Source organism: Ochlerotatus camptorhynchus, unplaced genomic scaffold (genome assembly GCF_037179485.1).
Source record: "Ochlerotatus camptorhynchus isolate MF236.1 unplaced genomic scaffold, CSIRO-AGI_Acam_v1.1 ptg000062l, whole genome shotgun sequence".
Taxonomy (NCBI): Eukaryota; Metazoa; Arthropoda; class Insecta; order Diptera; family Culicidae; genus Ochlerotatus; species Ochlerotatus camptorhynchus.
Genome location: NW_027040552.1, coordinates 2,997,723 through 3,016,436, shown reverse-complemented (window position 1 = coordinate 3,016,436; position 18,714 = coordinate 2,997,723). Strand labels below are relative to the sequence as shown.

The 18,714-nt window shown below is 42.7% G+C and overlaps 1 protein-coding gene across 8 annotated transcripts in view; it reads right to left on the bottom strand.

Moving 5' to 3' along the window:
• LOC135717661 (solute carrier family 35 member F3) overlaps positions 1 to 18,714 on the bottom strand; it is a 272,141-nt gene that overhangs the window by 243,625 nt on the left and 9,802 nt on the right. For all 8 annotated transcript variants that reach the window (XR_010520328.1, XM_065239850.1, XM_065239852.1 and 5 more), the window contains exon 2: positions 15,507 to 15,884. The gene's annotated coding sequence lies outside the window, so the exon portion shown is untranslated. The remainder of the gene's footprint in view (positions 1 to 15,506; positions 15,885 to 18,714) is intronic.

Below are 18,714 nucleotides of genomic sequence, written 5' to 3'. Positions count from 1 at the left end.
CTTTCAAGACCGATCTGCGCTTCCAGAGCTTGGCCGTTGCAGGAATCCAGCAAGGCCATCTGGTCGGTCTGTTCGAAGATACCAACCTGTACGCCATCCACGTCAAGCGTGTCACAATTATGCCTAAGGACATTGAGCTGGCTCGTCGTATTCGTGGTGAACGCTCTTAGTTTCTCCGTCTCTTTGCCTTTTCAGAGCCATTAAAAGATTCCACAAGAGAGTTGGGAAGGAAATTTTTTGCTGCTTTCACTGAGCGCATTACAGTGAATCCTGATCTTAAAATTGCAACCAGCAAGTGCCCTAGAACCAAAAGCGGTGCGATGCTAGTTTTCATTGCTGTGACGACGACTGTAAAGGGCTTAGAAGCAGAAGGATGAGAGCCAATTCTCGCCAATTATCGATTTCCTCTTTTGTGATCACCATGGCTTCACTTACCTATTTCGCACTATTTCTGCTATTCTCTTCTATCATCCTCAACAACAATGGTATCAATGAATGTTGGCCGTCGAGTTAACGTTATCCGACCTTCTTAGTAGCTCATCCGTGAATGATCAGAACATGTGCGCAGTGCGGTTGTTACTAGAGACCGAGAATTCCTCAACATCTCCACGGCTGTCTCGGGAAGGATAGTTGTGTTAGTGAGGTACACACTTAGAAATAACTAATTTTACACGTGACGTAATCCATCTTTGACGTAAAGGATGAGACGGTAACAAACATGTCATGTAAAATTAAGTGCTCCGAGACTGAAAAGTTCGCAACTCGACGAGAAGTACGTTTGATTGAGTTGAATTTCTCGTCTATTATGACTCAATTTTATGTCAAAATTGACGCTCGTATATGTCACTCTCAGAGCACCTAAATTTACATGATTTTTTTTTAAGTGTGTAGGTTATTTTTAGATCCGGATTCATGTGGTAAGTGATGCGATCGGTTATAGCAGAATTTGTTTTTATTTAAATCTGGGACGGGCCTGGGATTGAACCCCAACCTTCTGCTCAGTAAGCAGGATCGATAACCACTGAGCTACTGAGCCTCGTCGTAATGCTACATCGACATGTTTCGTCTAGGAATGATTCTCTGATGACTGTGTTGGGAAAGCAGCATAAGCATGTACGTAATTGGTCGATTTATTAGTTAATTCGACGCTTTTGGATAATGCTGGATATTTACCACTTTTTCAATAGTTTCTTATTAAAAATCAACAGTCAGAAACATTGCTATCGATGCGTAGAAATATTGCTGATCGATTGGTGAAATTGGACTAGGGGCAGCTGAGATATTAACGTTCAAAATCTTTCACAATTTTGTGTCATGTTCCATTTTCGGTTTTCACAAAGTGTACCCCCATATAGAAATCACAGACGTAGTCCTACGTCAAAATTACCATGCTTTCCTTGACTTTTTTGTTGCGATGGTAGCACGTGGTCGTTGCAGGCATCTTCAAAAGCTTCAACAGACGTGTCTAATGTACAATTTCCTGCTACTTCTTCTTCTTCTTCGTCGTCAATATTGGTTGGGTTTTCACCAGAGCGTTCAATAGGTACTACGCAGTGTTGTAAATTCTCAAAATCAATTGAACATTTTTGATGAATATGATAAACGCTGCTATCCGCTATCAAAGGGGACCTCCTTCGATTGGGCAATATCAGTTGCTTAGCCATTTGGCGAAGGCATGTATCATTCTTATTTGAAAAACGCTTGATATCATTCAATTGAGCGTAGCCTACACATAAACCGAGCTCTGGTCGACATTCCGGCGAAAAAGCTAATTCAACCCGACACCAACCTGACTTCTAGCGGCACCGGTGGTGTAGTGGTAAGCGTGATTACCTCTCACCCCAGCAAGCCTGGGTTCAATCCCGGGATGTTGTAAGGTATAACATTTCTGATCACACCTTGCTTCGGAAGGTAAGTAAAGCCATTGGTCCCCGGTTCATAGATGATGGGTCGATAGGTAGGGTCCAGGTGTGAGAGCTGCCTTCCTGGCGTCGGTAGCATTGGTGCACAGCACGGAAAACAAGATCGACGGAAAAAAAAAATCAAGGAAAAAAAAACTGCAGCAGGAGCTTGTGATTTGTGTAGGAAAGGAATTTGAGCGGGGTTCTCTCTGCTATGCTCTTTAGTATGACACGCTTGACATAGATGGCCCACAGCAACTCACGAAGGGCTACTGATTCCGATCAATAGCGGTGCGGCTTCTTCCCTAAGAGAAGAGGAGACAATACGGGAGCGAAAACGTACCACTTTTCTGTCAAACGCGAACCAGCTAGTGATTGGCCGATTTGAAGTGCGTAAGATAGACATAGAGATAGATATAGATAGAGATAGATATAGATAGAGATAGATATAGATAGAGATAGATATAGATAGAGATAGATATAGATAGAGATAGATATAGATAGAGATAGATATAGATAGAGATAGATATAGATAGAGATAAAAGATTAAAAAGCCAATTGTCTCCTCTTTCTCTTAGCTTCTTCCTCCTTCTCCTTCTATGGATGCTCATGTGGACTGCAGCTCGCAGCCTTTCGTTGTGTACTGAAGATATAACTGCATGTAAGAACTCAGCACTCACCAACTACCTACTCAGAGATCAAACATACAGCACCCGGTCGACTCAGGCGACAATAGGAAACTCCGGAACACCCAGGGTCGGCTAGCTACCGGGTAATCAGAGGGTTTCACGATACAAAAACGAAGAACTTTCACTTTTCTTTAAATGCGTTTATTTGCCACTTTCTGTGTTGTGTGCGTGTTGTTCTGTGTTCATAATTTCGTGTAATATGTGTCGTGTAGCCTAATCGCGTTGTTTACCGTACCGGTACATACCGCTGCTGCCGTTGATGGTGAATCGGGATGGCCGACACAGTGACTCCTGTCCTACTGGCCGGAACTCTCGCCAGATTGGCAAAGCGAGCGGATGAAAGGCCAGCGGGCGTTGCTGGACGGTGGGATGGCAGACGTCGTCCTTCGTTGGCACGATCGGCCGACCGTGGCAAGGCCACCTTGGTCAAGCCGAGAAGGGAAAACTCCTTTACGATTATGGCCTACGTTTGGCCAGATAATAATGTTTGACCCTTGACAATTGGGCTCGGAACCTGTTTCCAAGTTTACAAGCCGGCCGTGTGCTGACGGATAACCTTTCTAAGGTCCAATATAAAAAAGAGGTCCTATCGGACGAATACGTAATTAATTTACGATTTTTGGTGCAGGGTATTTAGTTACCTGAACGTTAAATTTCCCTAGCGCACACTAGCTGTTGCTAGGGGGGTCCTGGTTCACGTTCTAAAACACCAACCACTGCACTTAGCTAATACAATTGCGTCTTAGCACACGGACGCCTGATAATAAAAGAGGCCGATTTTGGGCAATGGCCGTTCTTTCTCCCAATTTTCCTTCATCCCGTCATCCCGTCATCCTTGTTTGTATAGTTGTTTGTAGCTCTATGGTGGACATAACGTAACGGCACAACATTTTCACAGCGGTACAGAACCCTATCACTTCTGTGGTATACTGCTGTTTCTGCACAAGAAACGTGAAGGTTCTGATGACAAAAACCTATAAATTTGTGACCAAACGGTAACAAAGAACACCACCACTCACCACGCGGTGACTGAATAAACACCGTTTGGCGAGACCGGTTGGAATTCAGCTTTGAAATCTGTGTTAGGGAAATCGATTTTCACAGGCAATCGGTGATAATTTTAATTATCGTAGCAACAGTTGGACATCCGTTAACTTTTCAATAGCGACATTTTGAAAAAAAAAATGATAAAGCTTTAATTTTATTAGATTCGTAGAAAAAAATCCTATCGATTGACGTATTAAGGTTCTACAAAGGGTAAGTAATTTTGTGTTCTTCTTCTTTTTAAATATCATTCAATTATCATCATTAGTTTAAACATACATTCATACATTATGAATACGAAAATTTGAAACATGTATTTCATGATTTTGGATCGAAAATTTCCTGGGTAAAACACATTCTTCGAAGTACAACACAAAGTAAACGCAATCGAATACACGAAACTCAAAACGACTGCTTCACAAAACTCTTGGTGAACAAAATTAATCTCAAAGAAAACCATTTCATCTGTATTGCTTTGCTAGCAATCGTGAAAGTATCATTGAAACAGCGGTGCCAGATGTATTGCAATGAATTTACGTTTATTTTAAAATGTAATTTCGAAGTTTGACTCATTAACATAGATGAGTGGATGTATTTTATGGTGGATAAATATCAAAAACTGACTAAATAAAACAAAAACGACTATTTTAGTCATTTTACCGGTCCAATTAAAAAAGTCACAGAAGATTGAATTAAACACTAACAGGAAAGATGGCAGCAGTGCACGTAACCTGTGATTTGCTTTCCCTCTCAAGGCGGTAAGCTCCAACTCGGATCAACATTTCATACCGGTCCTAATTGAAGGATGTGCCAAATGTTTGTCAAGGATCGTATTTATTAACATCGACATCGACACCATAGCAGCTTGACATTTGTGATCAGGATTTAATCCGAGAATAATACCGGTTGGAGCTTACCACCATCAGGGGTGTAAACACAATTTCATACAGCGAGGTCTAGCAATATGATTTTTTGTCTACCTGTCCGTATGCACTATAGGTAGTGTAACGTCACATTTGCTGTTGTAGTGAAATGAAGGAAGAAAAAAGATGGTTAAACTTTCCTCACCATACCAGTTGATATTTATGAAACATGGACAGTAGGGTGTTTCATTTTGAAAAAAGTGATGAATTTTTGATAGGCCACCCTCCAGTTCGATTCATAGCCCCAAAATATGAACCTGTGCAAAAAATGGTAAAGATTGATGAAGGTTTAGAGGTCGCGCCAATGATTTGGATTTTGTATGGAGATTTTGGTGAATTAGTATGGGAAATTATTGATTTTCGTTTACATTGCTCTAACTTTGGTTGTAGTTGTCCAAACGTTGAAAAAAAAAAATATGTGGTTGTCATGACAATGATCAACAAGCCTGTTGTTGTTGCGATGAAATTGGCGTTGTTGCCTTGTACATATTCATCTGTCAATTTACCCTATTTTGCCATTTTTTCACATTTTTATAATTCTTGATACGCTGCAAAACTGAGCGTAGCAACTGTAGGCTTTTTGTTTATTGCCATAGCAATAACATACTAAATTTTTTCGACATTTGGACAAGTAGAAGCAAAGTTATAGCGATATAAGCGATTTTTTAAATTCTTCCATAGTAATTCCCATACAAATTTCAAATCATTGGCGCGACCTCTAAACCTTCATCAATCTTTACCAATTTTTGCACAGGTTCATATTTTGGGGCTATGAATCGAACTGGAGGGTGGCCCATCAGAAATTCATCACTTTTTTCAGAATGAAGCACCCTAATGGACAGCTTTGGCGCGTTGATATGCACTTCCAATGAGTTTTACCAATACATTTAGAAAATGATGATCGAAGAATATATAAAAAAGAAGTATACAAATGATTTACCCTTTGTAGAACCTTAAGAATTAAAATCCATCATCTCTGCATCGAAATCAGACCACTTTCATGCCACGACCGACTTTGGTTCTTGAAATCACACTTCCAATGTTGCCTCAAAGTACATGATGTGTTAGATTTAAACATATCAGTGCCAACATTTCGAAGGGGCGTAATCGCTTTTGTAAACAATGGCTTTAGCCGTCGATTTCTCGCAAATAAAAGCCTACCCTTCCTAATTACCAATGCTAGCTGGTACAGGAAACATTTCTCTACCTGCTGCTGTCATTCATTTTTATGATTGAGCTTTCAACCGCGAGAAATCGACGACCAAAACCATTGTTTACAAATGCAATTACGCCCCTTTGAAATGTTGGCACTGATATGTAGATAGAGCTGGAATTAGGCGTAACAGCTTTTGTAAACAATGACAGCCGGCGCCGGTGGTGTAGTGGTAAGCGTGACTGCTTTCTCACCCCAATGGGTCTGGGTTCAATCCCAGCCGAGGTCGGTGGGATTTTTCTGAGGCATAGAAATCTCTGGTCACGTCTTCCTTCGGAAGGGAAGTAAAGCCGTTGGTCCCGGCCCATGGGGTGTTGTTGTGAATGGGTGCGATATCCTACGCAGGTGTGGAAGCTGCCTTCCTGCACATTCGATTGCCGTCAATGGATGGCAATCGATGTCCGTCGGTGATTGGCACTAGATTGCGGAACAGAGACCGACGTTAAATAAAGGAAAAGAAGAAGAAGTAAACAATGACTTCTGTCGATATTTTTTAGGAATACAAGGCACGCCCACGCAAACCAACATTACCGTTGGGTAGGGGAAGTCTTACAGATTGATTTCGCACGGTTAGCAGGGGACGCTTTGGGAAAATTGAACTGTGACGAATTGATTTCCTGCGTCATCCATTCCGCCTCCAGTAGTTCCAGGATGGTGATCCGAGTTTTGGTATTCTTGTCAACGGATTTCCTCAACGTCTACGAATGGGTTTTCGAAGAACAACAACACGTACAGTGTCATACAGAGAGCCCACATTTCTAGTTCAGGGCAGGAGTAGCGGTTGTCTACCAACACTTCCGGACTACAGTACTCGGTCGTGCCGTAGAAGGTAGAAAAAATTTGCCCTTCCTGTACGAATGTCGCCGATCCGAAGTCAATAAGCTTGATATGGAAATGGTGATCGATGATAACGTCCTCATCTTTGATGTCCCGGTGCAGAATGTTCAATGAGTGCATTCCCTATGTTCCTCAACAGCGTTTAATGTTTGCTGTACTCTCCGTGGATCAAATCTTCATCGCACTGCGGCATACGGGAGACGGAACTGGGCCGATCCGAGTGCTGCGCAGTGCAGTTTGACGGGACCATTATCTTCGACATCTTGTACGGTTTGATATACAAAAAAAAACATTTGAATTGTCAAAATACCGGGTTGTCAAACATACAATCATTAAAAAAAAAATCAGTCCGTTGACATGCCACTCTTGGTGGTACAACGTGGTACACTTGAGACACACTGGGAAAAATGTTGGTGCAAAATAAGTGTGTAGAGTGACCACCCCTTGGGACGAGCCTTGACTTTCAAGACATCATCGAAAGAAGTCATTGTTTACAAAAGCTGTTACGCTCTATTTTTCAGCTCTATCTTGATATGGGAACTGACATCCGATTGATAACCTTGACAAATGTCCAAAAAATATTGTTCTACAAATTTATGGTGATCCTGAAAAGGATCGTTTTGTCGTGATGGTTGAGTAATGCAGAGCTATTAAGGTGTAAACCACATATGAAGCTGGTGAGCTGTATGTTGTTTTGAATGAGGGTGACGCGCTTGGCATAGATGGCCCACAGCGACTCACGAAGAGCTACTGATTCCGATCAATAGCGGTGCGGCTTCTTCCTCCTTCTATGGATGTTCATGTGGGCTGCAGCTCACTGCTTGCAGGTAGCCTTTCGTTGTGTACTGGAGAACAATGTTCAACGCCACGCGCCGAAAGCACTGCTGCTGTAGCTGATTCCGACTACCGGACACCACCACACACGGTGATTGGAACTGAATCCGATCAGCGGTTGAGGCCAGCCTTGGTAGCTAGCTGCTTGCGGGGAGCCTTTCGTTGTGTATTGGAGAACACCACCACTCACCACGCGGTGATTGAAAAAGCACAATTTGGTGAGACCGGATGGAATTCAACTTTGAAATCTGTGTAAAATTTACAACAGTGACATTTTGAAAAATGATAAAGTTCTAAATTTAACAGATGCGCAGAAATATATCTGATCGATTGGTGATAAAATTATTGAAATTGGTCCAGGGGCAGCTGAGTTATTAGCCTTCAAAATCTTTCATAATTTTGTTACATGTTGCATTTTCGTTAGTCCAACGTCAAAAAAAAAAATTACATTGACTATGGTTCGCGGAAAAAAAGCTTGCTTGCCAAGTCGCAAACAATGTTGCATACAAGTTCGATAGTTCGACGTTTCAAAGTCGTCCGATGCCAGCACTGTGGTGAGGGATTCGCCAAACTTATAATATTTAACTTGAACGTTAAATGTGTGTACGACGATTGAGGAGAAAGAGCTAGCTCCTTTTCTCCTTCTAAAATTGTCAAAAACGGAGGAGCAAAACCACCCAACAGGGTGGTAATAAAGTGTGGGAATTTACCTACTGTTGGGTACAATTAACTTACTTCTGGTTAAAAAGTTAGTGGAAAATTCCATATGAACTGTTATTACTTTGACCCGCTTTACCTACTTTTGGGTTCCTGCACTATAGTGCCGAGATGTATGAAAAGAACTTAATTTTGGGTACTTTTTTCTAACCGTGTACACATCATTAATTTATTGGCACTAACAATTTATAGAGGAACTCAAAAGATGCTAGCGCCACGTAACGACGATGTTCCCACTTTCCTTTCCACAAGTTTCTGACGGAAGTTGGACGTCTGTTCTACGCGATTAATTTAACTTTTCTCATCGTATGAGCACTTTAATCGGAATTTCTAGTTGATCCTACTCTTTTATCATTGTAGGATTAATTCAGATTTTTAACTATGTTCTATGTCGGATTGGAAAGTCTTGACAGTCCCACCCAGACGTAGTACATGTCCCAACTGTTCCACATACTTTTCGTGCCTGTGTTGCAGTATCATTAAAAAAAAAATCATTTCATAGAAATATAAAAATAGAGTGTTACGTTGCTGGTTTGAATTTAACAACAGATTTACGACTCCCTTCGGAGGCTACACATTGTAGGAATCCATTGACCGAAACGTAGTTTTCCACGGAAAACAAAACAAAAAGCCATACGTAGAAAAGAAAAAAACGGATATGTGACCGCACAAAAGTGCAAAAGCGAACAAGATAAAGCCCGTGTGGGAGTTAGACATGTTACGCGATCATCCTGGTTGGCGTCGGTCGTCGTCGGTCGTCGTGGTGACTGCATATTGTGCAAATACACAAGTAAGGATTAGCACCGACCGCCTCCTGCGTGTGTATGATGGCTGCCTACCTAACGGGAACGGAAAATCAATATCATTCCTATAGCGATAGGTCCGTGAGAGGGATGTGCGCGGAACGGTTCTGTCGCATTCCACCCGCCTTTCTTTTGCCTCCGGGATTGGATGGTTTTGCATGCAACAGTTTGGAAAGGTTATTTCTAGATCCTTTGCCGGTGACACTCTGCTTTGATGGATGTTTGGTAAACACGCTAATCTAACGGCAAAACATCTGCTGTTTGTGGAAACCATTGGTGTTGTTTGGGGCCGTTTTGCGATAGATGGTGCAAAACGATGGATCGTTTCTGCAGGATATTATTTATCATATGAATGGCTACGGATAACGAACGACGCAAACAGTCAGCAAACATATAAAGTTTGATTCGGTATTTGTTGGAAATAAATTTAAATCGACTGAATATAATTTTATCTGTAACGGTTTTCAAACTTGAATTCAGAGCTGTGGTTGTGAGTGGTCGTGGGTGGTCAACGACTACTTAGCACTAAAGCAAAATAAAAATAAATTACCAGGGAACTGCCTCGGCAACTGCCAAAGATTTAAGATTACGAAAAGCGAACATAACTCGTTGTCCGCTAACTCGATATCGAGTTAGAGCAAACATGAGTTTCATGGCTACTGTGATGATGATTTCGTATGGGATTGTATGGGCCCTTCAATATCAAGTCATAGATAGTTCTCTGTATTTTTACTTGAGGACCACCAAATATTTAAGGCTACGAAAAGCGAAGTCATGATTTTACCTAGGAATCACCAATGATTTGAGATTATGTAAACCGGAGTCATATTTTCACCGGGAAACAATACGAATGGGCACACCTGGGTACTTTCATTGCCCCCCATGGTAAGAAATTTTCATGATATTTAAAGTTACTGGCAACACTGTACTATATCTGCGCCTGCTTTGCGTATGTATCAAAATGTTAATCATTGTTGTTGGCACAATCCAATTTTTGGTTTTAGAACTTAAACCATGAATTTCCGGTAAACTTCCAAAAACTTTTCGGATTTCATCGGAGATTAGTCTGCACTCTCATGACATAACCCTTGTATAAAGCGGAATTCATTTTGCAATACGCATTACTATATAGGACGTTGGAACCCGAGCTTGCTGCCAGACGACTTTAGAGCACGATGCTTCTGTTGTTTGGCATTCATGCTTTCGAAGCAATGGGGTACAGCAGGCAGGCGAAAAAGGACGTTTTCTGGGTGGAACATTTCTCTGCAACCATTGTTGCATGATAACACAATACTCTAGGGCCAATTCATTGACATCCTGACAATCATTTAAACATGCTCAGTCCATTGTGGAAAGGTAATCCTGAAGCATGCTGTAGTCAATTATGCCAAAATCAAGGGTGGGCTCATTAGCAACACGTTGCAAGTCATTAGTCTGGCACCCGAGTAGAACAGGAAGAGACATTTCCAACGGGGGATGGTGCAAATATACAGGCAACAATGCAACCGCAGCCACATTGACGGTTATCTCTTCTTCTTCTTCTTCTTCTTCTTCTTCTTCTTTTCCTTTATTTAACGTCGGTCTCTGTTCCGCAATCTAGTGCCAATCACCGACGGACATCGATTGCCATCCATTGACGGCAACCGAATGTGCAGGAAGGCAGCTTCCACACCTGCGTAGGATATCACACCCATTCACAACATCACAACAACACCCCATGGGCCGGGACCAACGGCTTTACTTCCCTTCCGAAGGAAGACGTGACCAGAGATTTTTATGCATCAGAAAAATCCCACCGACCTCGACTGAGATTGAACCCAGACCCACTGGGGTGTTAGAAAGCAGTCACGCTTACCACTACACCACCGGCGCCGGCGACGGTTACCTCATAGTTATTCGAGCAAAACACAAGTTCCAGAGTGCAATCAAATTTATTATGAAACCAATTGGCTTGAATCATATTCAAACAATCCTAGGCTGGTAAACGCCTGGACAATGCGTACCATTGATACTTCCCGTATCTGCAGGTATAAAATAGACCCCACTAGCGGTCCTTAGCCTCTTGTCTAGTAACTCCTATCCTTACCTCCCCGCGGTGCCGGCTGGCGTACGAGTAACCATAGGGAAGACCTTGGTCGTATGCTGACAGGGAAGGGAGGGGGGACTCCTCTCTTCGAGCGTCTGTTCACCATAGAGGTGCGGCTCAAAACGGCGTCTGTTCTCCATGTTAGGAGCGGCTGATCAACGTCCTGGTGCCAGCGTGGGAATCTAAACAGTGCTGTGCACGATGGTCCCCCGGCGAGACAATGGGGGTTGGTGCAGGCCCTACAAGCCAGCCGTTAAAAACAAAAGTACAGGAAGCAAGCAATGTAAATACGGACCGGACCAATCGGCATAGACGCAAGCAACGGAAACGGACTAACGATTGGAAACTCGGAACATGGAACTGCAAGTCACTCAATTTCTTGGGAAGTACCCGCATTCTTTCCGATTTATTGAGGGTCCGCAAGTTCGACATCGTAGCGCTGCAGGAGGTTTGCTGGAAGAGATCATCGGTACATACGTATAGGGATGGTTATACCATCTACCAGAGCTGCGGCAATACACATGAGCTGGGTACAGCTTCCATCGTGATGGGCGAAATTCAGAAGCACGTGCTTGGTGGTGGCCAATCGATAGCAGAATGTGCAAGTTGAGGATCAAAGGCCGTTTCTTCAATGTCAGCCAAATCAACGTGCACAGCCCTCACTTAGCAAGTGACGATGACGATAAAGACGCTTTTTACGCGCAGCTGGAACGGGAATACGTAGTACCTACTTTCAGCATAGCCTCCCTTATCGGTACACCTGGAGATCACCGCAGCAGACAGAATCGCAAATCGACCACGTTTTGATCGACGGAAGGCACTTCTCGGACATTATCGACGTCAGGACCTATCGCGGCGCAAATATCGTTTCGGACCACCACCTTCTAATGATCAAGGTGCACTGCCTCGACGCAGCGTTGCCGGATGAGGGAGAGCTCACCGAAGCCCCTCTTGAGGACTGCTGGAGCAACGTGGAAGCAGCCATTAACAGCTCTGCTGAGGGCGCCGTTGGGTTCATGGAGCGGAATCGACTAAACGATTGGTTCGACGAAGAGTGTCAGACGGTTTTGGACGAGAAGAACGCAGTGATTGAAAGGTGGAAGCAGCACTACGATGAACATCTGAACGGCGCAGAGGCGGAGGTCCAAGGCGGCAGGACGAATGGCTTCGTCGATACAGCGGATGAGGGGGACATGCCAGCTCCCACGATAGGTGAAGTTAAGGATGCTATCCAACAGCTTAAGAACAACAAAGCAGCTGGGAAAGATGGTATCGGAGCGGAACTTATCAAAATGGGCCCGAATAAGTTGGCCATTTGTCTGCACCCACGGATAGTCAGGATCTGGGATACAGAACAGCTACCGGAGGAGTGGAAAGAGGGAGTAATATGCCCAGTATATAAAAAAGGTGACAAACTAGAATGTGAGAACTATCGAGCGATCACTATTCTTAACGCGGCCTACAAAGTGCTTTCCCAGATCATCTTTCGCCGTTTTTCGCCGCTAGCAAGCAGATTTGTGGGAAGTTATCAAGCCGGTTTTGTGGACGGGCGATCGACAACGGACCAAATCTTTACGTTGCGGCAGATCCTCCAAAAGTGTCGTGAATATCAAGTCCCTACGCACCACCTATTTATCGATTTCAAGACAGCTTATGATACTGTTGACCGTGAAGAGCTATGGAAGATTATGGACGAGAACGGTTTTCCCGGGAAGCTGACCAAACTGATCAGGGCTACGATGGATGGTGTACAATGCTGCGTTAAGATATCGGGTGCGTTATCGCAAAGGACTTTCCTGCCTCCTTTTCAACATTGCGCTAGAAGGTGCTATGAAACATGTGGGCTTTAACATGCGGGGCACGATCTTCAATAAGTCCAGCCAGTTCATCTGCTTCGCTGAGGACGTGGACATTTTCGGAAGAACGTTTCAGGCCGTGGCGGAGCAGTACACCAGGCTGAAATGTGAAGCAGAGAAAGTTGGATTAAAGGAGAATACGCCGAGCGGGATAGGGCTCGCATATGCAGAAGCGTTACAATCGACGGAGATGAGTTCGAGGTGGTGGATGAATTTCTGTACCTCGGATCATTGGTGACGTCGGATAACAACTGCAGCGTCGTGCTTACTACGGACTTCACAAGACCCTGAGGTCACCTCCGTACTAAATGTACCATGTACAAGACGCTCATAAGACCGGTAGTTCTCTACGGGCACGAGTCGTGGACGATGCTCGAGGAGGACCTGCAAGCACTGGGTGTTTTTTAACGACGAGTGCTTAGGACCATCTTTGGTGGGGTATGTGAGAACGGTGTATGGAGGCGAAGGATGAACCACGAGATGGCGCAACTCTATGGTGAACCCTGTATCCAGAAATTTGCGAAAGCTGGACGGGTACGATGGGCGGGACACGTTTTAAGAATGCCGGACAACAATCCCGCAAAAATGGTGTTTGCCTCTACACACTTAATCTAGCTCGGTAAAATCTCCAACAGCCGATTAACCAGGCATTTACTTTTCCTGATATCTCTGCAAAATATCTGTTTGTTAGCTGATATCTCAGCCAAATGATATTTGTTAGCTAAGTCTCGGCAATTGTTTTACTGAATGTCAACAACATAAATTGCAGAACTACTCGGCTGTTGGAATCTCGGCCAAAAATGTTAAGTGTGTAATCCGGCCGGTACAAGACGAAGAGGAGCACAGCGAGCAAGGTGGTTAGACCAAGTGGAGCAGGATCTTAGAAGTGTGAGACGGTTAAGAAATTGGAGACAAGCAGCCACGGACCGAGTGAATTGGCGTAACATTGTGATGCAGGTGCAATCGTGAGGGATGTCGGACCAGTATAAGTAAGTTAATCCAAAAATCTATTCCATCGATCAAAGCAGCACTTGCTGGAGATACAGTTGACGTTCCAGCCTGAAATACCCTCACCATCAGCATTCTGTAACCACTGTAGGCGGGCTGGTTAAGTGCCAATCAGCAAACGGCTATGACCAATAACAGCATCAACAAACACGACGCTATTTATATGACGCTCCATTCATGTGCATCATAGTAACGGAAAAGTTACACTACTTTTTCGAACTGTGCACTGTGCGTCGAGGCAGCAACACCTCGTCATAAAGAAAACAATTCTAGCCGTCAGAATCATAAGGTCCTAAAGGGCCACCCAAATTAGATCCGTTTGCGATGCGTTAACGTAAATTTGACAGTTAGACAATAGATTTAGCTGTCACTTTGCCGCAACGAGTCAAATCCGGATCTAATGTGGATGGCCCTTAACTGCGATGATCGATTCCCTTCATGGATTTTAAGTTCGGATTACCACAGTTAAGTGAACCAATTTTCTGAAAATTTTTCGATACAGTGATGTAAAAGATTGTATTGGTTAGCAGATCCAACAACATTATTATTATTATTTAGCTTTATTTAGGAGGCTTTCAGCCTTAGGCTGGTTCGCCTCTAATTCCAACAACATCAAATGCACTGAGAAATATTAATTCAGTCGAGTAATTATTAAAAGAGAAATCGATTAAGAGAATCAATCATTGTAGTTAGGACCTTATGATTCTGAGCGCTAGAATTAGTTTAAACATATGTGAGACTTTGACTAGTTAGTTCAGAGTAGTATTAATTCAGCTCGATTCAACAGTGAACACTTAGTTGAGAATTCAATCACCACGTGGCGCTAGTGTGCATTATGACTCCTAGTTGTATGTTTAACTTGACCGCTGAAAAGGATAGAAGGTTGCTGTGCTTGGCTAAAACGTTCAGAAGACAAGATCTATTGGATGGTTTTAGATTAGTTGAGAATGCCATCACCGGGTGGCGCTAGTGTGTTATTGTTTACAAATTATTTTCTTTACCGTCACATCAGTCCAGCAGTTTAAATGCAGAAAACCAGAGATTCTCAGAATGTTCAAGATATTAACGAAACTTTTTATAGAGTTTCACATCTCCAGAGAACTCCAGAGCCCTCTAAACTTCTGAAATTTCTGGGACTCAAAGAATAGAGACGAACTGAAAAACTGCAATAACGTCCAAAACTATTCCAAATGCGCTTTATGATTTTGAAGCCATGATTATTCTGGAAGTTTCTGAAATTTCCGAAGCTTATGATGAACCGTCAGTTCATAGAAATCTTTAACTAGTAGGAAGTTAAGGTGTATCGCGATTATTCCAGTAGCCGAAGTTCAAGAAGTGTGATGAATTTCAACACAAACTGGACTTCCGGATGATTCGGAGCATCCGTTTAAGTGGTCACTTTAGGAAATTTACCCTACCCTACAGTCAGTATTGTTTTAATATTATCAAATGGTACAACGTTCTGCTCATTGAATCAAATAATGATAAATCTATATTACCTAGAGAACCTTGTAATCGTCTACCGCTGGGTTATAAATTATTCCGTATCTTCATCAAAAAGCCCCATCAAGTTTGCTCATCATTTACCTACTTACCATGCTTAAATCGTTGATTCCATCGTTGCTCCGTTATGCCTACGTCATCCTGTTCTTCTGCTTAAGCACCACCGTCTTTTCGATGTCCGATGTCTTACACTTTTACCAGCGTCGACTAAATTGCTTCCGCTTCCTTAATTTGAAGCAACACTAATCGCACAGCACGCCACTTATGTACAGGATACCACCTGCCGACCGCTGTATAATCCTGCACTCACAAATAACTCTTGTTAAAAATTTCCTCCCACCGACACATTAATTACATCACCACCACCATCGTCATCACTAGGAAGCAAACTTCCACTTCAACACTAAATCCGAAGCGCTGCAGACAATGCTTTCCTCACTTCCAATACCACCAGCAACTCTTTAGAGAGACTGAAAGAAGAAGGAAAATAACATCATCGGTATACTCATTCCTCATGCCTTTAAGTTTAAACACCACCGCCATCATCCATCATCATCTGTGCACTGGGCCCGAAGCGATCAAATATCGTCCATCGATTGAAGGACCGAAGCACATCACAATCCCTCACTCACCCCTGCTTCCTTACTGCTGTTCAAAAGGATAACAACACTCCACTTCAAAGCCTCCACATGCTTATCTCCCGCATACAGGAACAGCGCCCGTATCTCGCCAGCTAGCAGGTGGTTTGATGTCGCGCTCGTGTCCTTCACTTTTTCCTCTTTTCCTCGCACCGAACTAGTAGACCTGCTAGTATGACACTCGATTGCTCCGAGAGTTTAACACCTTCGTCGTCGTCGATCTGGCAGTCAACTGCCCGAAAGTAGGCAACATGTACGCCGATGATGGTTCAGAAGTATGAAAACATGCTCGCAGCACTCATTCTCATTCTCTCATCACTGCTACGCTACTGCGAGAGTAAGCTAACGCTCATCGATTCAAGATTCTCTCGGGAACTCAACCACGGCTGTGTGGAGTAAGTTCACCACTATTTGGACACAATGTTAGGCAAAATTTTAGGTACTAGTGTGAAGTACTTTGCATTTTAACTTTAAAGCTAATTTAAAGGATGTACATTTCGAAACTCCAATGCACACTATCGATGCTATTTTGCTTAAATTAATATATAAGCTTATATATCTGATGTTCTTAAATTTTTAAATGGAATCCTTTCAAGCTCCAGAGCAGATTCTTTTCAGGAAGACATTTATGGTGATGCGTCTTCAGGCCAAATGCGATCAAGCCAAATGCCATCAAGCCAAATGCCAAATGGCTCCTAGGCCGAATGGCTCACTAGGCCGAAATTTAATTATATGTAAACTTTTCGTCATACGGTATCTGTATTTTTCCGGTTAAAGAAAATAATGGGCATAAAGAACACTTATGTTGATCCATCGCTCCTCCAAGATGTCAAAAACTATCGCTACAATAGGCCTTAAAAGAACCGCTCGTGTTTCAAAAAAAGAAAAATCTGCAAAGAAAATTCTTAAGCTAGACATATATTTAGATGAATATTTAACCTAAGAGGAAAAGGAGACGATAGCGGTACTTTTATGAACCAATTTTCTGTCAAACGCAAACCTGATTGGTCTGGCGAACGTATAGAAACGCGAGAATTTTTCAACAGGGAATCTATTTTCTTGTATTTTGACAGTCGACTGTGTCGCCCATAATGAAATCGTTATGGCACGGTCGTTTCAGCGAGAGAAGAAGAACACGTCATAAGTGGACCCTACACGATTACTTTTATTGACAATAATCGTATTGTCAATACATTCTATATTGACGTCAATATATCGAGATTGACAATATTTCTGAATTCACATCATCAATATTATTGTCAATAATTCCCCTTCGCGTCAATATATTGATGCGTGTGGGGTTTGCTATAGACAAATAGAAGCCAGTTTTCTCCTCTTCCTCTAAAGCAAACCCCACACGCATCAATATATTGACGCGAAGGGGAATTATTGACAATAATATTGATGATGTGAATTCAGAAATATTGTCAATCTCGATGTATTGATGTCAATATAGAATGTATTGACAATACGATTATTGTCAATAAAAGCAATCGTGTAGGGTCCACTTAAGGTCTGTACGTTTTACTTTTTGCTCCGCATCCGTTACGGTGATACCACAGTTTTGGTAGACAAGGATGGCGCTACAGAATCCTCCAACAGCGAAACGAGGTGCTTCGCCACCGAACTTCAACTTCGACGCTTTCGACCGAAAGCCCGATGGAGCCGATGGGTGGCGAGGTTGGAGACGGCGTTGCGATTTACGGAGTCGAAGCTGATGAATTGCGTCTTAACTTTTTGCTACACTTGATGGAAACGGATACGTACGAGATTGCCTGCGATAAAGTGGTTCAAATACCTTCGGAAGGGAGACAAGAACGCGATGAGTATCTCTAGAGTAACATTTGAAATGGGCCTATGTCCAAAACGTAAACAAATCGGGTTTTGATACCATTCTTTAGCACTGCTTGATAGCTACTAATCGTGTAGGAAAGTTCCGCATAATCGAGAAAAATCATTAAAAATAACTCGATTTTCGAAACGGCCGATCAACGAAATTTTTCGATTGATTAATAGGCCCGCACGCTAAAACGGCCAACCATTCATTTATTTCATTTCATTGATAAGCCTAGTGACGTAGAAAGGCCGATGATTGAAAAATTTCAAACCAAAGCTAGGCCCTACTGCTTGAGGCAGGGCCGTTGATTTGTTTTGAATTTATTTGACGTTGCGAAAAGGCTTAGCAAAGGGCCTACCATTTCTGATGACAAGCACAACGGCTTAACAAAAAGGGCCTATCCATTGAAAGATTCACAAAAAAGGCTTATTAATTTAAGAAATTATATTGCTATCGATTTTCATATAATTTTGAAAGCTTTTCGCATATTTTGGATGTTGTATACTGAGATACAGTTACTATTGTTATTGTGAACAATATAAATGCCTAAAATACTTCAATTTTCTTAAATATGAATTGAATAATGACGGTCAAAATTTAAAATTCATTTTCTGGTTTGTTTACGTTTTGGACATAGGCCATTTTAAATGTTACTCTAGATCTCGTCGCGCTACGAAGGATTGCTGTCACATGCAACTTTAGCAACTATTTGGAGACCGCCTTAAGGAACACGGTCGTCTGATTGAGCGACGAGAATTGACGCGGAAGGACGCATAAGGCATTGCAGTTAGCATGGAGATGTCGCTCAAAGAAGGTGCCGAAATA